Source organism: Notothenia rossii (assembly GCF_949606895.1).
Source record: "Notothenia rossii genome assembly, chromosome: 6".
NCBI classification, from domain to species: Eukaryota; Metazoa; Chordata; class Actinopteri; order Perciformes; family Nototheniidae; genus Notothenia; species Notothenia rossii.
The window spans coordinates 26,797,322-26,803,417 of NC_136909.1; positions in this window are offsets into that span (position 1 = coordinate 26,797,322).

Genomic DNA, 6,096 nt, shown 5'->3' on the forward strand with positions numbered 1-6,096 from the left:
CGGCATCTAACTTGTTCGGGCAATGGGCAGGTGCATTCATATAGATCGGATCACCATAGTCCAGCACAGGTAAAAAGGTCACAGCCTTTTACTGGCCTCAAGCGAGAAACAGGACTCGTTCCTGAAAAAGAAACCTAGCATAACCCTCAGCTTTCTAAGCAGATTATTGACCTGAGGTTTAAAAGAGAGACAATTATCAAGCCAACAGGCAACCACTTCAAGTACTTTTCCTTTATATTATTGTTATTTGGTTTTTATTAGTGCTTTTGTCGTTTTGAAGGAAATTAAAACACGGTATTGAGTTGGTTTCTTCTGTTTTGGAAGCCTTGTACGTATATCTTTTTGGTCTTGTTAGAAATACCCCATGGTAAAACTGTGTTCTAACAGCAGTTAAAGAAGCTTAGTTTGCTGTCTTAGACTGCTAGATGTATTAAGATGGTTTGTTCACAATTTACACATAAAACCTAAATGTTCATCTGTTTATTGTTCTTCTTCCTTTATATTCAAGCATGTTGATTGTCTATTGGCACATTATGTTAATTTGATCATACTTGCCATACATTTATGTTAATTGATGCGATTACTTCAAAGGTTTTGTAATAGACCCCTAGTACTCTTAATTTGTAAAGTAATAATAATACATATGAATGATTGAGCTCATTAGTGGCCTGACTGGCCCTCCTTATTTGGTCCTTAATGACCCCATGATGTGATTATGTATATCTTAAAACCTTTAACAACTATATTTAGATGTTCACAAATATCTACATTTATGTATAAATACATGTGTAGCGGTTAGACAAACATAATTAATATATTATCTCATTAATACCTATTTTATATATAAAAAATAGTTTACTAAACCACCGTTTTGTTGACAAAATGATTTGGGTTGAAAGTTATACTGTTGTGTCTCAAACGGATAGACTAGGTTATTAATTTGTTTGCCTAATAGTTGCTTAAAATGCTACAATAACATTTGCAATTCGCTTTTAATCTTCCATGTACGGTAATGTCTCTTAGCCACCGTAGTGTCGTGTCAGGTGGGCGCAGGGGCGCCGCCAGGGATTTTGGGCCCCATGAAAAGATATCACATTGGGCCCCACCACCAGGCCCAGGCCGCACAAACCATGCACAATTGCTGTAACCACACCTCCAGAACCCAACCGACTCATTTATGCTTTAAATAACTCTACCTGTACAGGCTTGCATCTATCTTGTAGTCCAACACTAACTGCACAATATTTACTGACACTGAGCGGTGAAAATATAACACTGTGCAGACGCGCAACATTCTGCTGCAGAAGAATTCACTATTTGATATAACACTAACATTCCTGACAATAGACCTCAATAGTCATCTTTTATGGTGTACATGCCTTTTTAATAATAACATTTTTGAATGGAACATTCATAAATCAAAATAAATATAACTTAAATATACATGACCACTTCAATTAAAATAAAGTGCACATTAACACCAATATTATCATTTATAAAATGATATCACAAAAAAAATAACATAAGCAGCAGATTTTCTAATTAAATATTCATACCAACTACAAAATAAGCAGGTATTAAAGTGTAAATGGACAACAAAACAGAAATGGAAATGAAAAGGCCTGATGGTGGTGCTAAATCAGAGCAAAACTGGGTGACATACTGTCGCTCTCTCTTGTCTTTCTCTCCTTTCTTTTCTTTCTTGAAAGCCTGACTTTGTTAGTCGTTGAGCATAGCCGTGGGAACATGTTTCAAATGGGGGGTGCTGTGGGGATCACATCCTCTAGGGGGGTCAGGGGGGAAGATTTTTTTTCAACATTATAAAGTAAAATGCTTCAATCTGGTGCACTTTTAGCTGAATTGCCAGAGACTAGATCTAAGGGGTACAACTCTAAACACCCATATCGAAAAGATCGGTTTACATTTTAATAATCAAATAAGTATGTGGACATAGCCAATAACAAGTAAATGTAACTTATTTTATTTTTGTTGTTCATTTATTTCTTATTTTAGCAGTTAAAATTTATTTATTTATGCATATTCTTTAATCTCTCCAGATTTAAACAATATTTCTGGTTTACTGTCCTATAGTAGCCTATGCACTGGAATGATTTCAAACCTGTTTTTATTTATCCCAATAATTATAAAGGTGTGCCTTGGAAATATTTGTTTACATAAATTGTTAACAAACCGTTTGAGACCCTCTGAGATAACTTAGACTAAATTGAACTATCTAAACACTCAGTCCTTTACCTCACTGAGCCTCTCAGTCTGTCTGGCTATCAGTCCTGTCCAGACAGCTGATATCTGTCCTGTGTGTGAGCTGCGGGCGCCTCATAAGCCAACATCCCCCACTTTCATCGTACAGGGCAAATGGAAACTGTAACCGGGGTGAAAAGGGTGTTATCTTTACTTAATTATGAATGTTGTTACATCAGGGCTGAAAATTCGTTTTTTTGTATTATATTTCCATTTAATCTTGTGGACGTGCAGATTCCCTGTCCTCCATCAGGGGGTGCTGCAGCACCCTCAGCACCCCTACTTCCCACGGCCCTGTCGTTGAGACATCGTACACACGTAAGTACTCGCATCCCTGCCTCACATGCTCTCACTCTGCTATAAAATGCGGTGCCAAACAGCGTTTGGAGACAGGACCAAACCATTACATGTAAATAGAGGGGGGTGTACAGAGGCTTTGGATAATTAACTTTTCGAACAAAAAAAGTTAAATGAATCGTAAGTTTAGTGAGTACATTATCAATATAATGTTATATTAATGTTAATTATTGATGATTGATGAAAGATCCCTTAAACATTTTTTTCTTAATGTTCTACAATTTTTGGGGCTCCTGTCAGTCACGGGCCCTTAGAATCGTCCTAACTTTTCACTTTTCTTTTGAGGAATTTGAAGATCAGCTTGTTTGCTTCATTTCTTGATTTACTTTCATATATTGCCTTGAAATCCATGTCCTTGATGTTGAGTTGTTCCAGTGCAGTTTTCAGAATGAATCTTTGTCTGTTATAATCCGGGCAGCTAAAAAATACATGATGTATTGTCTCTGGTTGTTGGCAACCATCACAATTGCCATTTGGATGTTTTCCAATCAGATGCAGTGATGAGTTTAGTCCAGAGTGTCCCAATTGTATCCTGCTGTTAATGCTCTGTTCTCTTCTACTACTCCCCCACGTGCTTCCTGATCCTACTTCCCTTTGTATCTGATATAAATGTCTTCCTTTGGTGTTACTGTCCCATAGTTTTTGCCATTGTTGCTTGATAACCACTTTTGTAAAAGATTTGACTTCTGCTCTACTGATGGGTACCATAATATCAATCTGGTTTGCTTTCAAACCACATTTTGCCAGTTGATCCACTACTTCATTCCCTCTAATACCCACATGCGCTGGAACCCACACAAATTGAACAACAATTCCCAGATGAACTAACCTAAACATGCTTTGTAAAATTTCATGTAAAATATCCTGACGACATTCTGAAGAGAAGTTGTTTATACTCTCCAGAGCTGCACTGGAGTCAGAGCAAATGACCACTCGCATTGGCTGTATTTCCTCTACCCACTGAAGTGCTAGATAGATAGCCATCATCTCTACTGTATATACTGCAATGTGATCACTTGTACGCTTTCCCACTTTGACTTTTAACTCAGGAACACAAGATGCACAACTAGTTAGACCATTTTCTGGATTTTTGGATCCATCAGTAAATATTTTTATAAACTGCCCATATTGTTCATGTAGAACAGTGTTCACATAAGCCTGTACATTGAATTTGTTTTTCATTGAATGTACCCGTTTCACTAGTGACAAATCTACTATAGGTTGAGGTAGCAACCATGGTGGAACAGCTGATAACAACACCGTCGGACTAATATTCCACTCTTTAACTTTGAATTCCTCACATATTTCCGAAACACAAAAACAAAAACTTTCTTTTTTTATTTTGTTACTTTCCCAACTTGTTTGTACAGTTTGTTTAGTAGGGTGAGTATCTTTATGACCCTGTAGATTTGCCCAGTAATTAACAATTAACTGCTTTCTCCTCAAAGAAATAGGTACTTCTCCGACCTCTACCTGAAGTGCCGACACTGGTGTAGATCTTACTGCCCCACAGCATATCCTTAGTGCTTGTGCCTATCTAAATTTTGAAGAGAAGAATATGCAGCTGACCCATACACTATTAGTCCGTATTCTATGACTGATCTTATTAAGGCCGTGTATACGTTCCTCAAAGCAGCTTTATCAGCCCCCCACTTAGTGCCTGCCAAGCACCTCATAACATTTAAAACCCTTTTACATTTATCTACTACTTTATCAATGTGAATTCTCCATGTGACTCTCTCGTCCAACCATATTCCCAGAAATTTAAATGTCTTCACTTTCTTTAGATCTTGTCCATAAAGTTTTAACCTAACCTCCCCACCTATCCTTTTCCTCGTAAAAAATAAAGTTTCAGTTTTTTCCACCGACAATCTCAACCCCCATGTCAGAGACCAGCTTTCAATTTCCGTAATGGCTTCCTGAATCTTAGCTACAATATATTTTACATTTCTGCCCCTTTTCCAAATAGCTCCATCATCTGCAAAAAGTGACTTACCAATATCAGATCCTACTTGTGTATACTGTATATATCATTGATCATGATAGAAAATAAAAGAGGACTGATGACACTCCCCTGCGGGGTTCCATTTTCAACTTCATGCCTGCGAGAATATGACTTGCCAACTCGGACTCTGATGGCACGGCCAAACAAAAAATCCATAATCCAATTATATACATTACCTCCCAGACCCATAATGTCCAGTTTTATTAATAATCCTTCCTTCCACATCATATCGTAAGCTTTTTCCACATCAAAGAATACAGCCACAACACACTCCTTGTTCGCTTGGGCTTTCCTGACTTCAGACTCCAGGCACAGCAGTGGATCTAAAGTACTCCGCCCTCTTCTAAACCCACTCTGATAAGGAGTCATTAGTTCATTTTTCTCAATGTAGTATGTTAGCCTTTCTGTTATCATTCTTTCCATAACTTTACACAAGTGTGATGTCAGAGCTATAGTTCTATAACTGCCTTGACTGGTTGGATCTTTCCCAGGTTTCCTAATAGGAATAATGACTGACTCTTTCCATATTATTGGCAGCTTCCCTTTCTCCCAGATCTTATTGTACATCTCCAGCAGCTTTCCTAATGCAAAATCACTTAATTTGGTCAACATTATATAACATACATTATCTTTCCCGGGAGCAGTCATTTTACACGTACTTAATGCTCTTCTCAACTCTTGAATAGAGAAAGGTATATTTACAACACTCTGCGACGAATGTCTTTCTTCATATACATTAGGATGCTCATCTAACACTTCCTGCCTCCTGATCTTACCTTCTTCTGTCAAATTTTTCGAAGAATGAACTTTGACAAAATGTTCAGCTAGAATTTCTGCCTTCTCCAAAGCACCAGTGGCAACTTCCCCTCCAATCTCTAATACTGGCAGGTTACTCTGATGTCTTATTCCCCTCATCTTCTTAATCATTCCCCATACTTTTATCTAATGGTGTAGTTCTCCCAATACTTGAACAGAATCCTCTCCAACACTCCCTTTTTGCTCTTTTAACAATGTTCCTCACCTGAGCCTGTGCCTTTTTATATTCTAATAAATTATGTAATGAATGTGTCTTTCTTAGCTTTCCAAACAGCCTGATTTTGTTTCGGATTGCATCATTACAGTCTTTGTTCCACCACGGTACCATCTTAACACATTTACCAAGTTTCCCAGTTTTATTCCCAATAGTTTGATTAGCGCTTTTAATTATATTTGAAGTAAATTGCTCATTTATTTCATCAATACTTTCTGCCATATCAATCTGATCCAATTCATTATCGCACAATTTAGCAAACATCTCCCAATTTGCTTTAGAAAAAGTCCATCTCATGATACCGTCTAGCTCAACCACATGATTTATATCAAACTTGATTATAATCGGAAGATGATCACTCCCAATACTGTTATTTGCCAATACTTCCCAACTGCTACCAGAAGCTAATTCACTTGTTACAAGAGTTAGGTCGATCGCAGACCCT